The sequence below is a fragment of the Lytechinus variegatus genome, chromosome 8 (genome assembly GCF_018143015.1).
Source record: "Lytechinus variegatus isolate NC3 chromosome 8, Lvar_3.0, whole genome shotgun sequence".
NCBI lineage: Eukaryota > Metazoa > Echinodermata > Echinoidea > Temnopleuroida > Toxopneustidae > Lytechinus > Lytechinus variegatus.
In genome coordinates this window covers 42,427,244-42,448,040 of record NC_054747.1, presented here as the reverse complement: position 1 = coordinate 42,448,040, position 20,797 = coordinate 42,427,244, and the positions used below count along the sequence as shown (strand labels likewise).

General features: G+C 34.9%; 1 long non-coding RNA gene across 2 annotated transcripts; it reads right to left on the bottom strand.

The window, feature by feature from the left end:
* Positions 1–301: 301 nt before the first annotated feature.
* Positions 302–6,698, bottom strand: LOC121420544. Of its 2 annotated transcripts, XR_005970781.1 has the most exons (7): positions 6,565–6,698; positions 4,852–4,991; positions 3,810–3,894; positions 3,270–3,420; positions 2,523–2,664; positions 1,665–1,818; positions 302–404 (listed from the first exon to the last, which is right to left on the bottom strand). It is a non-coding gene; the product is annotated as an uncharacterized LOC121420544 (long non-coding RNA). The 2 variants fall into 2 exon arrangements; XR_005970782.1 differs by lacking the exon at positions 3,810–3,894.
* Between the last annotated feature and the right edge of the window lie 14,099 nt (positions 6,699–20,797).

Below are 20,797 nucleotides of genomic sequence, written 5' to 3'. Positions count from 1 at the left end.
GATTGTAAGATTAATGATTGATTAGGCCGGTACCTGAAAATGACTTGCAATCAATTGCAAGTTTCTTGCACCACTCCATGCCTAGGACTCTATGATGAAAAATTAGAGATGTAAGCCTAAGGGAAATGGTACTAGATGGCGTTGTGGTCTTGCAGTTGGGGTTTCCATCATCCATCTTGTAAATGACTTTCTGCAGAAAGTCATAAGTGTTGGCTGCCTCCCAAGGATAATTTACCCACAGAATATAGATGGCCTTAAAGCAAAGGTACACTCCACTCCACTTCCAAGGCAGAATCATCGCAAATAACGAACACTTGCTCTGGCTTGAGGATGTCCCCAAGGGCGAGCACAAAAGGTTGCTTTTGCTGGCAGTTCTCTAGGTACTCTGGAAGGTTTGTCCCCACCTGAAAGAAAGAAAAAATGATGGTGCTCTATCACTTTTCAAATCATATTATAGCAATTACAAATTCTTATAACATGACGAAGCAATTAAGAGTATTTGACAAATACAATATGAAATGTTATTCATTTTTCTTTTCGTTTTGCACATGTCATCCCAAGACAAAAAAATGTGTAAATTATTAATGTTGTTAAACTAATTTGAAGGTATTGAAAGAAAACAAATTTCATTCATTTGTGTGTTTGCAATGAGGCATGGGACAAAGTATCGTTAAATCTCGATCAGAGGCGCATAATTGTGAGATCTTTTTAAAGAGTTCCATTTAAACAATGAGTAAATATTAATAATACCTGTCTTGGGAACAACGCAATATATCTTCAAAGTTTGTTTGTAAAACGGGTTTGATCCATTTTTGTGACTTCAGAGAAAAATGCATTTGTTTGCCAGATTTTGTTCAGGCGTCTACATGTATGTAAGTAAAAGTGAAATTAGGAAATGCATTTCTTCTTAAGTGCTCTAAAAATTAGCTTAGAACTTTTGTTCAAAAGACAGGTACAGTTGAACAATGTTCTTTATATCAATAACTCAATTTCCATAAAAAGTGGATCTCACCCAATTTGCAAACTAAGTCTCCCAGAAATACAAAGATCCTTCAAGTCAATTCATGCCTGTTTGAAAGTTTACAGTAGGGACATTTCCAACAACACAGCAAAAATGCATATTTGAAAATGAACCATGCAGAGAATTAACACGTTATAGGTAGAGTAATTGATGCTTATTATTAAATGAATAATAAGGACAATTTAAAGGTATATAGGAATACTTGCGGTATAAAATAAACTCCAAAAAACTCCTTGCTAAAACCATTACTATACACATAAATTATCAATGTGCAAATAATTTAAGGCATGATACACATTGGATGTGCTGGAAATAGTAGAACATTGGTAATATAACAATTATCCAAATAAATTATAATAATTTATATTTTGATACAGAACACAGAAATTCATATATGGGACATCTGACTTTTTGACGTATCACGCATGTTTTAACTTACGATTCTAAAAATATTTTGTACATTTGTGTTGAAATGTTTCCATACTACAGTGCAAATATGAAGCATTGTTTCCTGATAATCAAACAAAGGCCAAGTAAACTTTATCAAAATGTTCCACCATTGACCAGTACTCCATGCTACTTTTAAAAGTGAAAAATTAACATGTTTAGAGAAATTTGCATTTCATTAAATTGATTTTCTTACTGGGCCGATGTTGATGAAGGCTTTGGATGATTCTGCCCTGCTGCATCTCATACTACGCTTCCCCCCTTCTTCATTCCTGGAGGCGAGATTTGAGGAAGCGCAAGAAGTGCCATGGTCTCCACTTCTGCTGCAGGACATGTCAAGTCAGAAGATGCTGTACAATTAGGAAGAAAACAAATTAAATAAGATTAGGTGATGCATAATATGGAATTCCCCAACCAATTTAAAACATGGTCCTTAATTGTGAGCTCTGCCCAGGCCAAAATCCTTCCAAATTTAGTATACCTGTTGTCCATGACCCATTGTTGTGCACCTCCAATTTCATTTTCCTAAATCCCTCATGCATGACCGTGCAGCCACCATTTTGTTTATTTCAAGTCCATTTGCATACCATTCTTTCTTCTTTCGTATCTCTGTTGTCCTGCATGCTACAGACTTCAAACAATTTGCTATAGATAGTCAGACAGTTGCTCTATCATTTAAGCCACATAACCTGCCCTTCAAAGTGCCATCTTCATGCAATAAATTTCAAATAGTCTTCCTTTAAAAACTTAATATTTATAGAAATGTAAAGTCAGAAAATCGTAAAATGGCCATAACTTCCTTGTTTCTATTCTTTCACATCTCAAATTTTCAGAGATTGATATTGCTTATTGATTGAAAAACCTGGGAAATCAAAGGCGTCGATGCATGCACATTGTTCTGATACGATTGCAGTTCTAGTTTACCTTTCTTTTTGTTCCTTCTGGAAATCTCTTCTTCTCTCCATTCCAAATATCATTTCTATATTTCCATCATTCCAGCTTCAATGTTGTAAATATTATTCAATTAAAAATGTTTTTTTTTTAATATTCTTACCGAGATGTGGAACAGTCAAAGATTCCCGCCATGTCGGGTTATGGAGGTCTGCATACTTCAGTACCAGGGGAGCTATTTTGGGCCACTCTAAGAACAGCTTATCTGCAACCTCTGGATAAAGAATCCTGAAGTCCTGCTGAATCTGGAATGAATGATAAAATGTTACTAGTATACACTTATTTACAATTTGAAAGGGAAAGAGCAATATGGGTAATTCCACAGAAAGAAAAATTGGCAAAACATGAACTCATTTTGTTACGATTACTAAAGGGGAAAAAAAGCAGCAGTTTTAAAATAACTACACATATATCACATGATTTCATCACAATGGCAATACAAACAAACATGCACTTTTATAAATTTCAGAACTTGGCAGCCAAAAACTACAGTATCTTACACAGTGGTGTAATAACTACTAAAACAGTGCCCTAGCTGAGCCAAGATCAAAATCTTTCTCAATCAAAATAGTTTCTAACCCCCCCCCCGGGCGCAGAAAGCAACATAAAAGAACCCCTACCCCTAGGTTGAAGAGTATGATCATGCCTTGGGGAAAATCATATGCACATTTCCCTCTGTAGCACCCCTCCAGTATTATCCTTACAGGGCCTAAGATTATACTGGTGCAGCCTGCACATGGTAATCGGTGGAGGTTCAACAGGCTCAGCGGTAACTGAACACTACTCAAATCGGTGTACACCCAGTAACATTTATACATGTTCTGAGCCTTTATTGCTCGCTAAAAATTACCTGTTAAGTCTCCCATGGAGGCTTTGGGTGTCTTCTTTGGCTCCGATGTAATTGGTGCACTTTTTTGTGCTCTCTTTCGTACATTTACAAGTCGGTATTCCAAATATCCAGATGCCTCCCGTTTCTCCCTAGCTGGAGAATACCATGCTTCCTGAAAAAAAATGAAAATCCCTTTAACTCTCATTACTCTTGTGATTGACAATTATGCAATCCTCATTATCATCCACACTTCCACGCAACTTAATTTCTGGAGAATCTGCCTATACAATTATACTACGAAGATAAAGCTACATGTATTTCTTGACTAGTAGCTTAGTTTTCATCACTCAACCTATAACCCTATCTGTCCCGGGCTATTTCAAGGCAATTAAATATGGAGGAGGGGGGCTCAGCCCCCCCCCCCCCCGTGGGACCTTACCAATTGCCACAAAATTGTGCACATACCTCAAGAATTGTGCAAAGAATACAAATCCATCGTTATTTCTATGTAGATCTACATCGTTTAATTTTATAAAATGCATAAATACATATTTTACTCACATGACCTACTCCTTCAAGGTCCTTTAGCTTGGGAAATTGCGACACCACTGCCTTGGCTAGAGCGACCTTGACATCTGTAGGTGGCCTGAATAATTAATAATGGAAAAAAAATTTGCTTATCTTAAATCAGTTCAGCGATTTTTGACCTGCATTCTCATCAATACCAACACTTGAAAATTTTCTACAATATGATTTTAAGACCTGGGGAGCGTTTCATGAAAGGACTTGTCGGACGTTTTATCCGACAAGTCCCATTTTATCCGACAGTTACCATAGGAACAGTGCCTCTCGGCTAATCATAATCAAGGAAAGATGTCAGGTCTGCCAACTTGTCAGACAAAAATGTTGATGAAACGGTCCCCTGGTCACACCGCCCGAGCGTTGTTGGAGCGGTAAAGGGAGAGAGGGTTGAATTTTGCTCTCAAAATTTTGGAAAAAAAACAAAAACAAAAAAACAATCGAAATCGAAAATGGTGAACGGTAGCGAGCGGTGATGATTTTTTTTTCTCTCCGCTCCAACAACGCTCGGGCGGTGTGACCAGGCCTTTAATTTTCCCAATTGTTTGTGGCTCGATTCCATATCACTTCAATTTTTTTCTCTTGTTTCTCTTGTTTTTAATATACATGTACACTGTACATTTCAAGTGGGTTTCATATGACTCTGTTGATTTAAAATAGCTAAATTTCTTAATATTTTATTAGTTTGATATTTCTATTATATTAATATACAGGCTGTATTTAATAAAGAAAAGTCATGAATTTCAAGGGTAAACACGAAAAATTAATTCTTTGGTGCAGCACGTAATTGAAACATAGTCTTCACATGATAGGTCAGTGAAGACTTGTCAAAAATGGTTTTTTACAATATGAAAATGTACCGGCATTTGTTTAGCCATTGACATTTTTGGTTTTTGTGTGGTTAAGTAACATATTGATGAACCGAAATCCATGTTATGTAATCAGTCCTTTTTTCATTAAGTGTAAATTTGTTTTGGAAGGTTTAATATGCCATAAAAAGGAAAGACACTTGAAGGACACTTACTTGCTTGTAAATTCTTGTATTAACCAAGACACCAGGATTCGCACAACCTTTATGCGAGATTGTACAGAAAGCATTCCATTATCCATTTCCTTCACGAAGTTCTCTCCGTTAAAAGAGTCCATCAGGATAGCTCTGACATCCTATAATAAAAACATATACCGGTATGTATATATGTAATATGAAATGTCATTTACTCAGAAAATGAAAAATGGTTTTTACTGTACCATTTGTATATCAATAGACAAATCATTTCATACCTAATCATGAATAGAATTTTAAATCAGGAACATAAAAATATTAAAATTCATGCATTTACAAAACTTTGAATTCTAAATAACATTCTTAATCTTTATTAGATTTTTCTCAAACCTTCACCAATATTTTCTCTGCTCTTTTACAAAACAATTGGAACGCCTTTGGCATGCTCGCCTGCATCACGCAATTCATTATAGCAGCAGTGCTGACTTTGATGGCTAATGTGTGTTCATTTACCCAAAATGACCTGTAACCTTGATCATGTGACCTGACACTGATGCAAGATACTTGAATAACCTTTTGTTCAAGTATCATGAAAAAGGCCTTAAAGACTTTTAAAGTTATAATGACATTTCAAAAAAAAAACCTCAGTCCAAGTTCATTGACCCTAAAAATGACTTTTGACGTTCATCATGTGATCTGGCCGATAACACAAACACACCCGGTGGGCACAGACGTATGTACACACAGAGTACCAACTACCATAATGCAATGCAACACAGGCCTAGATCGGCCTAGGCTATATATGTTTGGTCTAGCCTAGGATAGGCCTAAACCTATACTTAGCAGCTCTCCTATATTAGATTGATTTCTAGGCCTGGCCTAAGCCCTAAGTTAAATCTAGATCATCTGGAGTAGATTCTAGATCTAGAGTCTTAAACGTTAGAGTAGACCCTAAACTAGATCTAGATCTAAATCATATCGAATCCTACGGGACACAACTGCGCGTGCTTTCCGCGCGTGTCTACCACTCTATGGAAATACCATTGGAAATTTCATGTTTTGTTAACAGTTTTGTCATTCCTGAAAAAAGTTCCCACTTTTATCCCTAGTTCCAATGATATAATGCTGATGATATCATATTATTTCCATTAGATAATTGAAATTTTTGCAAAGATGTTAATTGCATTCGCGTTTTGGGGTCAAAAACACCCCTTTCATATCAAAATAGGATGAAACTCAACGTAAAATCCTACTTTATGTCACCACAAACGATTTCCCCCCGTTCAAATTTCGCTTGATGGTATCGTACAGCTTAGTCTTAGTTTAGTTCTCATGAGTCATTGTGCAGTTTTTTCCAAGCTTTACGATGATGTAAAACTAAAAATGATGTTCATTGGTCAAACTTTGCGTTCGCGTTTTAGCTTTAAATAAACATGTGTCGATCAGACCACAAGCCAATAATGGCAAAAGTTGTCATATTCGGGCCGGGCGAGTACTGTACCTAATAGTAATATGCAGTGCAGAAGGCAGGGGTCACGGCCGCCGTGCCCTAGCGTATAGCCCTAGCGCTAGCCGGCCCGGGCTGCGCTTGTGCGACTGTGCGTGCGCCGCTGGGCATTGACTTGATATGCTAGATCTAGAAGTCGAACTAGACTAGATCTAGAATAGATCTCTCTAGATCTAGACCTAGATTAGATCTAGATCCAGATTAGAACTAATACAGTTCAAACTCACCCTTGAAAGTGTGTATTAACTCCTCCATCCCCCATTCCAGCAGCATTTTCCTCACAAAATCATCCATCAAAATCCAGTTGGCCACAGCTACAGCAGCACAGTCAACTAGTGATCCGTACAAAACCGGTACTTTTTACTCGAACCATCGCGCGATCTCGATCTCGGAATCGACCAATAAGCGACCGCGCTTGTTCCCCTGAGCGCATTATAGGAAACCCGTCAAACGTAACTACTTCACTTAGTTATTTGTCAATGACAGACATTATAGTAAAAGGGAGCAAATTAACTAGAAATTGACTGATTTTCAAGTTAATTTCACTTGACTGGGAAATCTAGTTAATTATTTGACTAGACTGTTTTTAGAGTGTACATGTATTTAGTGTTACTCCAAATCATGCAACTAACTTGCTCACTAACAACTAGAAATATTACTAAAAGTGATTAATATCCCCCACCCAAAACGGCAGAGTAGGATGCTTCACACTCTTTCCCCCGATTTATTGCCAGACTGGTCCAGAACACAATGAAAAATTCTTGACCATTTCTTGGGAAAGTTCGAAAATGTTTTCTTTTTTAATGTCATTGCTACTTCTGAGTTTCCTATACTGTATTAAGAAAAATTGGCGATCAGTGGAAGAATCACCCAAGTACATACGCCCTTATAGTGCCATAACCCAAATGGAATTATTTTGTAAAGTGAACATAACCAATACAAAATGGCTTTGTGTAGTAAAGTACTTTCTTTCCAGCGGTGTTCAATTTCTATGTATCTGAATGTTTTAAGGAAACCATTCATGTGAAAACAGACAGAGGAAATTAACTCTTATTTTAAAGAGAATGCAATATATGTTTCACGGAGATCCCAAAATGTACTGTTGACCACTTTACAAAGAAAAAGTAATCCCAATATTAACTTCACTTTATTTATTTTTTTTTTTTGGGGGGGGGGATCAAAGGGGGAAACAGGGTAGCTTGATTTTTGTTAAGTGTCCCGACACCCAACCATCATCCTACTTTAGGCACAACTCCACTACAGCAACATGCTGACCAATTTCTTTTAAAGACCCCAGCCAACGAAATGTCATCCAATTTTCAACCAAGAGCTTAATAAAGTTACATTTAGAATAATAAGTTATAATAATAATAATAAATTGGTTCTTATAAAGCGCATAATCAATGGAAATTGCTCTATGCGCTAAATACAAATTGCTCTCCATTATTACAGTTACACTACGAAAAAAATAAATATGTTTTCAAATTTCTTTTTAAAGATTCAACAGAAGTACATGATCGAAGGTGAATTGGTAAACTATTCCATATTTTGGGACCGCAAAAATCAAAATTAGCTTCCCCCTTTTAAAACAACTCTAGGAATTTGTAAAATTGTAGTGTCTTCACAAGAACGAAGTTTATAATGTGGCCGGTGTGGGGATCTAAGTAAACTATAAAGGTATTCAGGTGCCATTTTATGCATACACTTAAATCTTTAAGCGCCATTGGCAGCTATTTGTGCCCAAGTAACTTTTTTTGTATAACCAATTTTACAGCCAGAAAATCAACACCATATTCCGTGTCTTTTATGTTGTTATACTGGCAAGGAATTCACAATTCATTTTATCATATAAAAAATAGTGGTTTACATAGACATTTTTTGAGTAAAATTGTATTTTTGCATCATTATTTTGAAGAGTTGATTTTGGATATTGCCGCGATCTGAATCAAGATTTCCCCTATTAGTCCAGTCAATCTAGCCAGAATAGGGGGGGGGGGTGACCCGCCGATAATTGCAACACTTGATTTTCCACTGCAATGCTTTCCATGAGGGTCCCCTTTACAACATACTAAAAGTCCCAAAAAATCCAAGCAGTGGAAATTTATGAAATTTGCATATTATGCAAATTAGCCATAAAAAATTAGAAAAATAAGGAAAATAGTCCAAAAATTACAAATTAAGTGTCCAAAACAATTTAATTTGAGCGAAAAGTAATGATAAATAACTGTATTCAATGTTTTTATTAAAAAGCGCCAGCGAATCTACCTAATTTGCATATTATGCAAATAAGCATCCTTATATGGAAAAAATGTCAAGATATTGTGCTTGTTCTCATATAGACTGCTTGAAAACATTTCATTTATGTAGACATTTTTTTTTTTTTTTTGTTTTGGACACTTGCTACTATCACTACAATTCATCACAATGCCTGAAAATTAATTTGCGTATTATGCAAATTAGATGTAAATTAAATGTCAAAAGCAAGCAATTTGAACAAACTTTCACGGTGAATAAATAAGTACAATGTTTTTATTTTAAAAAGCTAGCCAATCTGCCTCATTTGCATATTATGCAAATAAGTATCCATATATGGAAAATGTCAAGAAAATTTGATTTTCTCACATTGACTGTTGTTCAAATCAATATGCTGCTATCACTAAGCATGCATATTTATCCTAATGTAATTTGTATTTAAGGTAAAATACTGCAAATGTGTTCTTCACGTCCTAAAGCCATGTTGTTAGTCTGACAAGATGATGGGATTGGCAAGAACAAAGCAGTGTTTAAAATTGGTGAGTAGTTTGTTAGAGCTGACGTCCGTTTCTTATATGGATGTGAACGACAGAAGGAAGGCCAAGAAAAGCAAACTTATGGCAAGTGAGATCTGATGAGTAATTCAATTCAATTCAATTCATTTATTTATTCAACCATCAAAAGGATAAAAACAGTACAATATACAGTATCAACAAAGTATCAGAAAAACAAACAAATAGATGGTTCGGAGACCCCAGAGAAGCGATGCTTATGAAAGGGGTCACCACGCGATGCATTAATACATTACAAATGACAAAATTAAGGAGTAAAAATCCCAGATCAAAATTAAAAGAAACACTCCTGCAGCAAAAAAAAAAAGAATGAGCTAAAGGGGGGGGGGGGGCAGCACTAATGTAAGATGTGAGATCATATGCATTCGATCAATAAACGGAACATAACATTTTCCTGCATAAAGATCTAAATCTTGATAAAGTAGAACTATTTTTTATATCATTTAGAATTTCATTCCATAGTTTGGGGAAGTAAGTCTTAAATGAATTAAAAGCAATGGATGTTCGAACATATGGAGGGCGTAGGCATTTGCTGTGACGAGTATTGTGAGAATGGATTTGAGAATTTGAAACAAAAATGTCACTGAAGAGAGGTGGTAAGATTCTGGCATTAAGCTTGTACATAAAAACTAGTGAATTTAATGATATCAGATCTTTTAAAGTTAATAAATTTGATTGTAAAAACAAAGGCTTTGTATGACTATTAAAAGGAGCATTTGAGATAAGTCTTATTGCTTTCTTTTGTAAAATTGTTAATTTATCTAAGTGTGTTTTAAATCTATGACCCCATACAATGTTACAGTAATTTAAGTGAGGAAGTATGATACTGTTATAAAGAGTAATTAAAATTGAATGGGGAACAAAATGTCTAATTTTAGAAATAACTCCAATAGATCTTGAAACTTTGGTACAGATTGAATTGAGATGTGGTTTCCAAGAGAGGTGTTCATCAAAAATTACTCCTAAGAATTGAAAAAAAAAGAAAAATATTTAGAGAAGGAGGAGGGTCCCTCCTGCCTCGAGTTCGAAAAATGATATACTTTGTTTTGTCTAAATTCAGAAAAAGTTTGTTGCAAACGAACCAATTAGTAAATTTTCTTAATTCATTGTTTGCTGATGAGACAAGATTATTTATTTTTTTTGTGAGATAATGTGACCGTTGTGTCATCAGCAAACAATGAAAAGTTTAGAATTGGGGAGCTATTAATTATATCATTAATGTAAACAAGAAACAGGAGGGGACCCAACACAGAGCCCTTAATGAGAGTAGTCTCATTAAGAAGTGTAGCAGAGATTCCATCTGGCCTAGTAGCTTCATGCAGGTTGGTTTCTTTAACAATTTCTTCAGTAGTTTGGCTACACCCGCTTGACTAAAAAGTATGTTTTCTGGCCATGTCTGGGTCAGAACAGGGTTCCAGGACTTGCAGAGCAGAGTCATCATCATCATGATCAGTGGTAAATACTAAGACTAATAATCAGTTGTCTTCCAATGTAGTCATAGCATGATAACATGATATTAAGGGCTTTCAACATGCTAGTTGTTACAGCCTGGATCATTGCCAATCCGGTCAACAAATGGTGTATTGTAGGCTTGTCTAAAACCATTCTATGGTCCTAGTGTGGCAATTCTGAGCTTCACCGATGCTTTAGGAGCTCAACATGCGCAAGCCTTCCTATAAAACTCTTCTTCCGACACAACTTATGTCCAGTGTCTATTAAATTGAGGCATCTTGTGTCGGAAGAAGACATGGGGTAATGGTTTGGTTCTTGCCAAAGTCCTCTTGATTAACATTCAATCTCCTATGCTCGACTTGTCGGATTTCAGTACAGAGAGTTGTATGATTGTCCAAAGTACATGTGCATGACACTATGAATGTCAGCATTCCTCCAGACTAGCATCCTCAGTCGTACCATAATTTCTGACAGGTTTATTCCTCTGTATACTGACAGTATACCAATGAGTAACACAAAGTGGCAAACAAATCCTGGAATGGGTACACACTGTTTAATCATTGTTGGATGGTATTTGATGGGGATGTTAAGGGTGTTTTGTTTTGTTGTGCCCTCTTGTTGGAAAGGCAATCATCTGGTTTAGTCCTTCATCTGTTAACGTCTACTTGGTTGTTCATTGTCTCACTGAGGAATTTCCATTTGCCATAAATATCAGGAAATTGATATTATTTGCATATGATTTGCTTAGAAATTATAGCTACAATATTTGGAGATTGCCATTCTTAGGACATTCATCAAAGAGGAAAGAACAGAAAATGGATGCTTCATCCTGAAGCAGCAACTGGATTCAGCAAGAACGTCTAATCATGATTCCTGTATCTGGGAAAGATGTCTATATACACTTTAAGCCTTTATCATGACTTTATGAATGGCTTTCATGTTGCTCGTATTGGCAAATGCTCATTGGTACTCTTATAAACCATGCCAAGAGATTTCGTGATTCGAGCAAGTACTCATATTCACAACCACAAGTGGTGTGCTACAAGGACCAAATATTCGAAGCTAACAAGCTTCTATTTGTACTGGGTGTGACATCTTGTGCTGATCACTTGACAATCAAGGAGAATGCTAGCGTGGACTATACTAGCAAGAAATGCAAAGACTCTACCAAGTCAAGGAGAGAGCAAGACTTGGATGAAGCATTCAAGCATTCAAACAGTGGGACCCATGTAGAACTGACTCATCATTGCACAACATGAGTGGGGTATCTGCTCCGGTGGTAACTGCTCATGAAAAAAGTCAATATCAACCAAGCAAGGTCATCAAGGTTACACATAATCTACGTGGAATTTTAGAGGAAAATATCACAAGTTTCCTTTATTATTTATAACATGCCGGATGCTTATTTGCATAACATGTACATTCCACTTCAGATATAGATCCACAGAGGGGAGACCTTTGAAGGACCTTTCAAAGACCAAGAATTGGCAAGGTCTTAATTTGTACAGCAGTCTCCAATATCACTAAAATTTGTCATCTGTGTTGTGGAATGACTCAGAAAGACCCCTCAAAGAACTCTGAAAGACACCTGTCTTATAGAGATCTTTCAATGGTCTTTCAGAGATGTTTACGCTTTAAGTGATCTTTCAAATTTTTTTCCATAGACTTTGCCTGATCTTTCATTTATCTTTCGATGATATTTCAATGATCTCTCATGAGTCTTACAGTTATCTCCGTAAAAAGCTTGAGAGACTGCCGAAAGATCATAGAAAGACTAATAAGAACTTTTAAAGTTCATTGAAAGACCATTGAAAAATCATCAAAAAATAATTTTACTGTAAGACCACTGAAAGACTGTTTTGGCGTTTCAAAAGTTTTGGGACTCACGAGGAACATAAGGACCATTGAAAGATTTATCAGGAATCGTGAAAGACATTGAAGATCTTTGAAAGTTCATTGAAAGACCCTTGAAAGATCAAGCAAGTTTTATCGTCTTATAGCAGTCTTTCAGAGGTCTTGTTCTCTGTTGAATGGGGGTTTAACTGTTTGTGTGAGAAAAATCAAAATTTCTGGTTTTTTTTTTCATACAAGGATGCTCATAATTATATATGCAAATGATGTAGATTTATTTACAATTTTTATATTTGAAGAATTATTGAATTTGTAAAGATTACCATGAGCTTCCGTTCAATTTATATTGTTTTCCGCACTTGATTTCCAAATTTTTGATTATTTTCCTCATTTGCAAATTATTATGGCTAATTTGCATAAAATGCAAATTTTGTGATTTTCATATGATTGTCTATTTAATGACTTTTAATATGGTATTACTTTCCTGTAAGGCATTTCCATATTCAATTCAATTCAATTTTCAATTCAATTCAATTCAATTTTATTTATTTCACTTCCATCAAACAAAAACAAATTGTATACCATATATATAAAAAATAAGTATTTGTATCCATTGCAAAGAAACAAAAATAATAATACATATGTTGTGAAAAAAACTTACACGATTTGGGCAACACATTGGAGGTTTTAAATAAGTATACTATTTTTCAATAGAAATTAAATTAAGATGGAAATGGAGGGACCCACTAAAAAGCAATGCTTGTACAATGTGGGCCCCTCAAAAATAGATAACAAAACCATTAACAGAGTACAAATACAGACATATGTAATCAAATGAGAAAAAAAATAAATGAGAGAGAAATACTCACAAAATATAAAATACGAAGATATCAAAAAATATAGTTTGTATAGGACAAAACAAACCGTCCTAAAATATATCCAAAAATATATCCACCCTTCCCACCCCCCCCCAAAAAAAGAAAAGAGAAAGGGGAGAATGCCCTGAGAAGATGGATGGGTGCTGCTAAACGTAGGTAGAACACATGCCATCGTGGACTCAAGCAAACTGGATTCAATGTGTATAAAAGGAGAAAAAAATATATAAAATGACCTGGAAAGAATAAAATGCGCGAAAAATGTGATTGATGCCGTAAATAAGCGGTAGGAAGGCGGATAAGCGGACAGGAAAGAGAAAAAAGATGAGAGGATAGACACAAATAATATATGAGGTTAAAAACCGAGCACAATTGGGAAGGACTTGTGTCAGATTTTTTTTTTCAATAAAAAAAAAGGGATGATTTATGTTTTAATTATAGTCTTTATAGTAAAAATGATGACTAACCTCTTGACAGAGATGATGAATAAGATTTAATTTGAGGATACATTATAAGATTTTAATAGAGATAATTTGAATTTAGTCTTAAAAGAGTTCAAAGATTTTGCAGTTCTTATATCATTATGAAGTGAGTTCCATAACTTCGGTCCCTCATATATAAATGTGTTCTGAACCAGCAAAGTTCTTAGAAGTGGTAAATGGAATTCGCCCAATCGCCTTGTTGGATAGTTATGAATGGATTGATTTTTTGGAAACATTGAATGAAATACATTTGGGAGGTTGTTATTGTTATAATTGTACATAAACTGACCGAGATTGAACAAATACAAGTCTTTAATTTTCAATATTTTATGTTCCAAAAATAATGGGTCAGTATGAGACAAATATGCTTTGTGACATATGACACGAAGAGACTTCTTTTGTAATAGGAGTAATTTGTCTAAGAGTGTTTGATGTGTGTTGCCCCACGCTAAAATTCCATAATTTAAATACGGTAATATAAGGGATGAATATAATGTAAGCAGGGACGATAATGGTAAACAAAATTTAAGCTTGTTAATTATACCAATGTTGCGTGAAATAGTTTTACATATGATATCTATGTGGAATTTCCATGAGAGCTTATTATCGACTGTTATTCCAAGAAACTTAATATGGGATACTTTTTTCCAAGGGAGTTCCATCCAAAATAATATCAACAGGAAGTGTATTAATAGAGTTGCTAAACAACATATATTTTGTTTTTTTGTAAATTTATTGACAATTTATTTGCTCTTATCCATTGGGTGACATTTTTTAGTTCAGAGTTGATTGTATTAGCAAGGTGAAGAGGATTTTTATGTGAAAAAAATAAGTTAGAGTCGTCCGCAAAGAGAATGAAAGAAAGAACATCTGATGATCTACAAAAATCATTAATATAAACTATAAACAAAATCGGGCCTAAAAGACTACCCTGTGGAACTCCACAATTATTTTTTTTTCATTTGAGAATTGCATCCGTTTAAAAAGACATATTGCTTCCTATTCAAGAGGTAGCTCCTGAACCACTCCAAGGCCTTCCCACGCACTCCATAATGATGTAATTTGTTTAGTAAAATATCATGATTAATGGTGTCGAAGGCCTTGGAGAAGTCCAGGAACAAACCAATTAAATGAGAAGATTTATCGATTGAATGTGCCGCTTTTTCAATGAAACTCAATAATGCATGTGTAGTGCTATGCTTTTCCCTAAATCCAAATTGGGAATTTGAAAGTATATTATTTGATTTGAGAAAATTAATAGTTCTTTTATAAATAATCTTTTCTAGTATTTTCGACAATGTAGATAACAAAGAAATTGGGCGGTAATTATTAACATCTAATTTGTCACCCTTTTTAAACAAAGGAATGACTTTTGCTATTTTCATGCTCTCGGGAACAATGCCGTTGAGAAGTGACAGATTGAATATATGAGTTAGGGGATCCGCAATTGACGATATTACCCCCTTAAGAAGAAAATTATTGATGTCATCATGTCCTGTACTTTTTTTTAGAACTGAAATCAGAAACAATATTAATTATCTCCTGATTATAAGTTGGAGCGAGAAACATTGAACTAGAATTTGGTGGGCCTAAAAATTCAGAAAAGTGTTTTGCTGCGGGAGGAATATTACTTGCAAGATTTTCCCCAATTGAAGAAAAGTGATTATTCAGGATATTACAAATTTGGAGAGAATCTTCAAAAATGACATCGCCAGATCTAATTTTTGTAATATTGGATTTATTATTTGATATATTCATTGCTTGTTTTAAAATTTTCCATGTATTTTGCATATCACGCTTGTAAAGTTGTAACTGATTAGTAAAATATCTTTTCTTTTCTAAACGTATAATCTTTGTCAGTGTATTTTTATAACAAGTATATTTAAGTTTGGATTGCTCAGACCGTTTCATTTTGTATCTATAATATAAGTTATTTTTTTCTATTTATCGAACGCAAGAGCGATTTAGAAATCCATGGAAGCTTCGGTGATTTTTTGTAGTTAGATGGCTTATCTCTAAGTTTCGGAATATAAGTGTCAAAGTGTAGATTAAAAATATTCATAAAATTTTCAAAGGACAAGTTAACGTCATTACTATCAAAAACACAAGACCAATCAGCATCGTCAAAACTAGCACCCAGACGAGCTATATTTTCGTGTGTTATTCTTCGTTTTAGTGGACGGCTATTGTTATTGAATCTGTCTTTTAAAGAGAAATTAGTCGAAACAGGGAAGTGATCTGTGATATCAGAGAGTAATATGAAGGAATCGGGTGGGGGAAGAACATTACAGAAAATATTATCAATAAGAGAAGCGGATTCATTGACTATGCGTGTTGGTTTAGATATTAAAGGTAAGTAAGAAGCGGATAGAAATATTTCCAAAAAATCTTGTGTAACATTATTTTGTTTTAATAAATCAATATTAAAATCGCCCATTATAAAGCAATTTTTACTATCAAAAATTGTATTTTTAACCAAGTCAGAGAGATGATCTAGAAATGATTTGATATTCGAACTCGGAGGCCTGTATATAACACCTATGATAATGTTTTTGCTGTTGGGGATAGTAATTTCAATAAAAAGAGATTCAATTGTATCAGTCATGCTGTTAAGCTCGTCTCGAACTACATAATCATATGATTGTGAAACATATAACGCAACGCCCCCACCCACCCTATTTTGTCTGTTGTTAACTAAAAGATCATATCCATCGAGAGCCAATGGAAGGCTTGTATCATGAGAAAGCCATGTTTCGGTTAAACCTACTACTGAGAATGTTTGCATGGTGGGATTATTTAAAAGTAACCGTAATTCATCAAAGTGTTTGTTAATGCTCCTAATATTAAGGTGTATAAGATAAAAAGAAGAGTTATCATAATCCTTAACAACATTATTAAATTGGTTATGGGTGATGTATTCAGAATATGGACTTTGAAATTGGTTATCAGTGTCAAAATCATTATTCAACTCTTGTGACGAAGAATTAAATTTGTCTGTAACATGGTTTTCAAAGGAAGCAATATGAGGATTTATGTCTGATTCACTTTCTACTAAGGATGGCCTAAACAAGTCAAGAAAGTCATCATCGTTAATTGAATTGAATGGTGTATCTACCGAATTTGCCATATTAAAGAAAAATCAGAAAACACAATTTTTTTATTTGACATTAGAATGTCTATAACAGGAAGAGTGAAATCTGAAATACAAGTCCCGGTCAGGAACAGATATACAATAGTCACGTGCATGAATGAGAAGAGGTACTGAAGCAGAAACGAAAAGAAAGGGAACTTACAACATACAAAGCACGATACAGAAAGGCGGTTCAGGGAACTATTGAGCATGATGAGAGAAGAGGCAAAGGAAGTCCGCTTATTGTGTATTGAAGGGTGAACAAGCCGCAGTTTTGAGCATGTGTATTGTCCGTTGCTTGAGCCCACGAAGGCACCTGTAGAGGGCAGTAGAGAGCAAAATAATGGTAAATGAAAATGACGTATCATGTAAGGGAGGTTCAAGCGAGAACCCGATTTCACAAAAACGAAAATGTATACTTTTTTGAAATTACACCCTATTATAAGTATGGAGCAGAAATTAATTAATATAAATCATACGCATTCAATAGCAAAGTGTTTAATCATATCTTAAGAAAATGGAAAAAATAAGAACTCTGACTATTGATAACAAGTAGTTAAGGTCAGATGTAAATAGATAAAGTGGGAAAAAGTTTTGCATTTAAATAATCAAAATGTATCTCCTTGAAATTAAAGTAACATTTGTGTATATTTTGGTTCTAGCATTACTAAGAGTATGGAATCATGTGTGAAAAGGCTTACCCACACTGATAAGATGCTGTTTTGATGGGTACTGTATACATAATCGGGTGCGAGCGGAGGTCGTAATACTTCTAACTGGATGAGCGATTTGAATAATCGTTGAAGACTTCATTGAGAAGGAATTGGCAGATTTGATAGAACAATAAACTATAGGTCACGACCCAACAGGGTCGGCTAGTTCTCAATATCTAAATTATTTGGAAAGCGAGAACCAAACGACCATGATGGGTCATGACCAAGAATGAATGTATGAAGTACTGTGCGTAATAGGTTGCAGTGATGCGAGGGATCGTATGGAGGCTACCCTCTATTATAAGGAGGATTAAAGTCTTCTGCGCATTGGGCTCGAAATCAATTCCTCATGATAGGAGCGTTTAGAAAGAATAGTTTCAAAAGGAAGGATCATAAAATAACCAGTGAATGTGAAATGTAATGGTGTTAATCTCTTGGACCCGTCCCTAATATATTGTAAAAAAATAATCCTGAACGAATTCCAGATTGGTATGAGCCTGAGGGCAAAATATGTGGGAAGGAAAGAAGAGTTAATACAAATAATGTGAATACAGCAATGATACTAACTGCCTGAAGACCCTGGTTCACAATGGTCATGGTGTGCACGCACTGATCTATTTAGCGTTAATTGAAATATTTGGGAGGGAGAGAGTCCCTCCTTTATCATGTAGACAAATGACTTATCTAACCAAATGGTGCCAGTTTGAGGCGTGAATCGAAGCAAATTCTTCAAAGGAATATCGGGACAGTGTATTTGCATAAACAGAAAGGAAAAGATCGAGATTTTAGGTTAATCACGAGAAAATATTTGTATCGTAACTAATCGGTGCAAGGTGGTACCATTATTGACACAATAATACACTTCTGAATTACTCAGTGACTGTTTTAAATCAGGCCGTGCAAGCGTGACAGGAGACTGACGCCTGCAAGGAGATTAATTTGGCTAATTCGCGCGGGAAATTTGCGCGGGAAAATTAGCGCGGGAAATCCTCCGACATTGATACCCATATATCGGAGACAGCAGTGACGTCTGCAATACACAATATAATCACGTGTGACGTAGTCTCCAGTCCCGCACCTGTTCGGCCTGGGTAGCTAGAAGAAATGTCAAACTGAATGTAAAAAAAAAGAAAATTAGGAGCGTTGAACTATCTGTGCCATTCAGGACTTACAGCAATGGAATTTCCTTCATTGTTGTATTTATCTAACAATGCATGAAACAGATAGGTGACCAAAATCACCAAGAGATTACTTTTTAAAAAAGAGATTCAATTATCTTTGGTGAGCGAGACTTTCTAATGATCAAAATATTGTAAAATAGCCCAGAAGATGAATGAACCATGCTATACCAAATAATCAATATAGAAACGATGAATTATTACTAAACATGAGTTCAATTTTATGTAAAAAGGGGAGAAAAGAAAAAAAAATCATATATCTTGTACATTTAAGATTTACGACGAGGTTCATATGTTTCCATTATATAAAGTGTAAAGAATAATGTCGTGAAGTCTATTAAAGCCAAAATCTGTGTTCAAGGCTTACCAAACCAATGTGTTGCCATAAAGACAAAAGTCATAAGCACAATTAAAATTTTGCTTTACAAGTGATTATACGTATCCAGCTGTTCATAAAAATATATCAAAATTTGTCGCACTCAGAAGTACACCTATATACGTACAATATATCAATGTGCAAGTACAGTGAAAGGTGGAATTTACACTCTAAAAAACAGAAATGCTAACTCAACCTCTGAAAGGCAGGAGGAGCGACAACATTTTCCAAATGTTGCATTTACCACTTTAAATGGTTCTACCCAACATTTAAAATGTTGGATTTAGCTTTATACAAGGTTGGATGTAACTTCTGGAAGAGGCCGCTACTCCCCCAACCTTCCAAATGTTGATCCAACATTCGAATTATTAGTGTGTAGTCATGTTAGAGATACTAGTAGTTATAATTATACAGCATTAACCTCGCAGAAGATCAGAAATTGCCACCCGCAGCCAAAATTTCTTGCCTGGTTTAGTGCAAAATATGGGCCATTCAGGACTCACAGCATTGGAACTTCCTTAATTGTTGTCTACCAAAGCATGAAGCAGATAGGTGACAAAAATCACCAAGAGATAAAATATTAACAATGGAAATTGAATTAACTTTATAATGATCAATATAGTATAAAACAGCCCAGAAGATGAATGAATCAGGCTATACCAAATAATCAAAATAGAAACGATGAATTATTACTAAAAATAAGTTGAATTTTATGTAAAAGGGGAAAAAATCATATATCTTGTTTTCACCCTATAAGATGGAAAGAATAATGTCGTGAAGTCTATTAACGCCAAAATTTATGTTCAAGGCTTACCAAACCAATGTGTTGCCATATAAACAAAAGTAATGAGCACAATTCAAAATTTTGTTTTACAAGTGATTATCGTATCTAGCTGTCCATACAAAATATCATAATTTGTCACACTCCAGAGCAAGTAAACCTATGTACAAGATACCAATGTACAAGTAGAGTGAAAGGTGGAATTTATCCATGATAGAGATACTAGTAGTTAAAATTATATAGCAGTAACGTCGCAGGAGATCAGTGATTGTCACCCGCAGCCAACATTTCTTGTCTGGTTTAGTGCGAAATATTGAGAACCATATATTAACTTGAACAGTAACTTGTGGTCAAAATAGAAGTTAACCACAGACAATGTGAGTGCATGAATATCATGGCATGCACAAACTAGCATTTTGGTGAAGTATGGTGTTGTGAATATTTTTTTATTTGCAGAACATTAAAAATACAAAAGAGTTCAAAATTATGAAAGAACAATTAAAACTTCGCAAATTGGATATAAAACTTGCAAAACAACCACTTGGCTTGACTGTAAAGATAAGATGTGAGTGTATACATGAGTCCAACGTTATATAGGATAAATTAATAATATAAACAAAACTTTCGGGTTTAAATAAGAGTTCAAATGTAAATTTGCAGAAAACTGTAAAATGCCAGATATAATACTTAGTATTAAAGTTCACTGTTGTATGATTCTGATGAGTTATGAATGAGACCTATATTATAGTCCAAATAAACATCAGGAGAGTTTCTAATAACGATTAATTTGCTAGTAA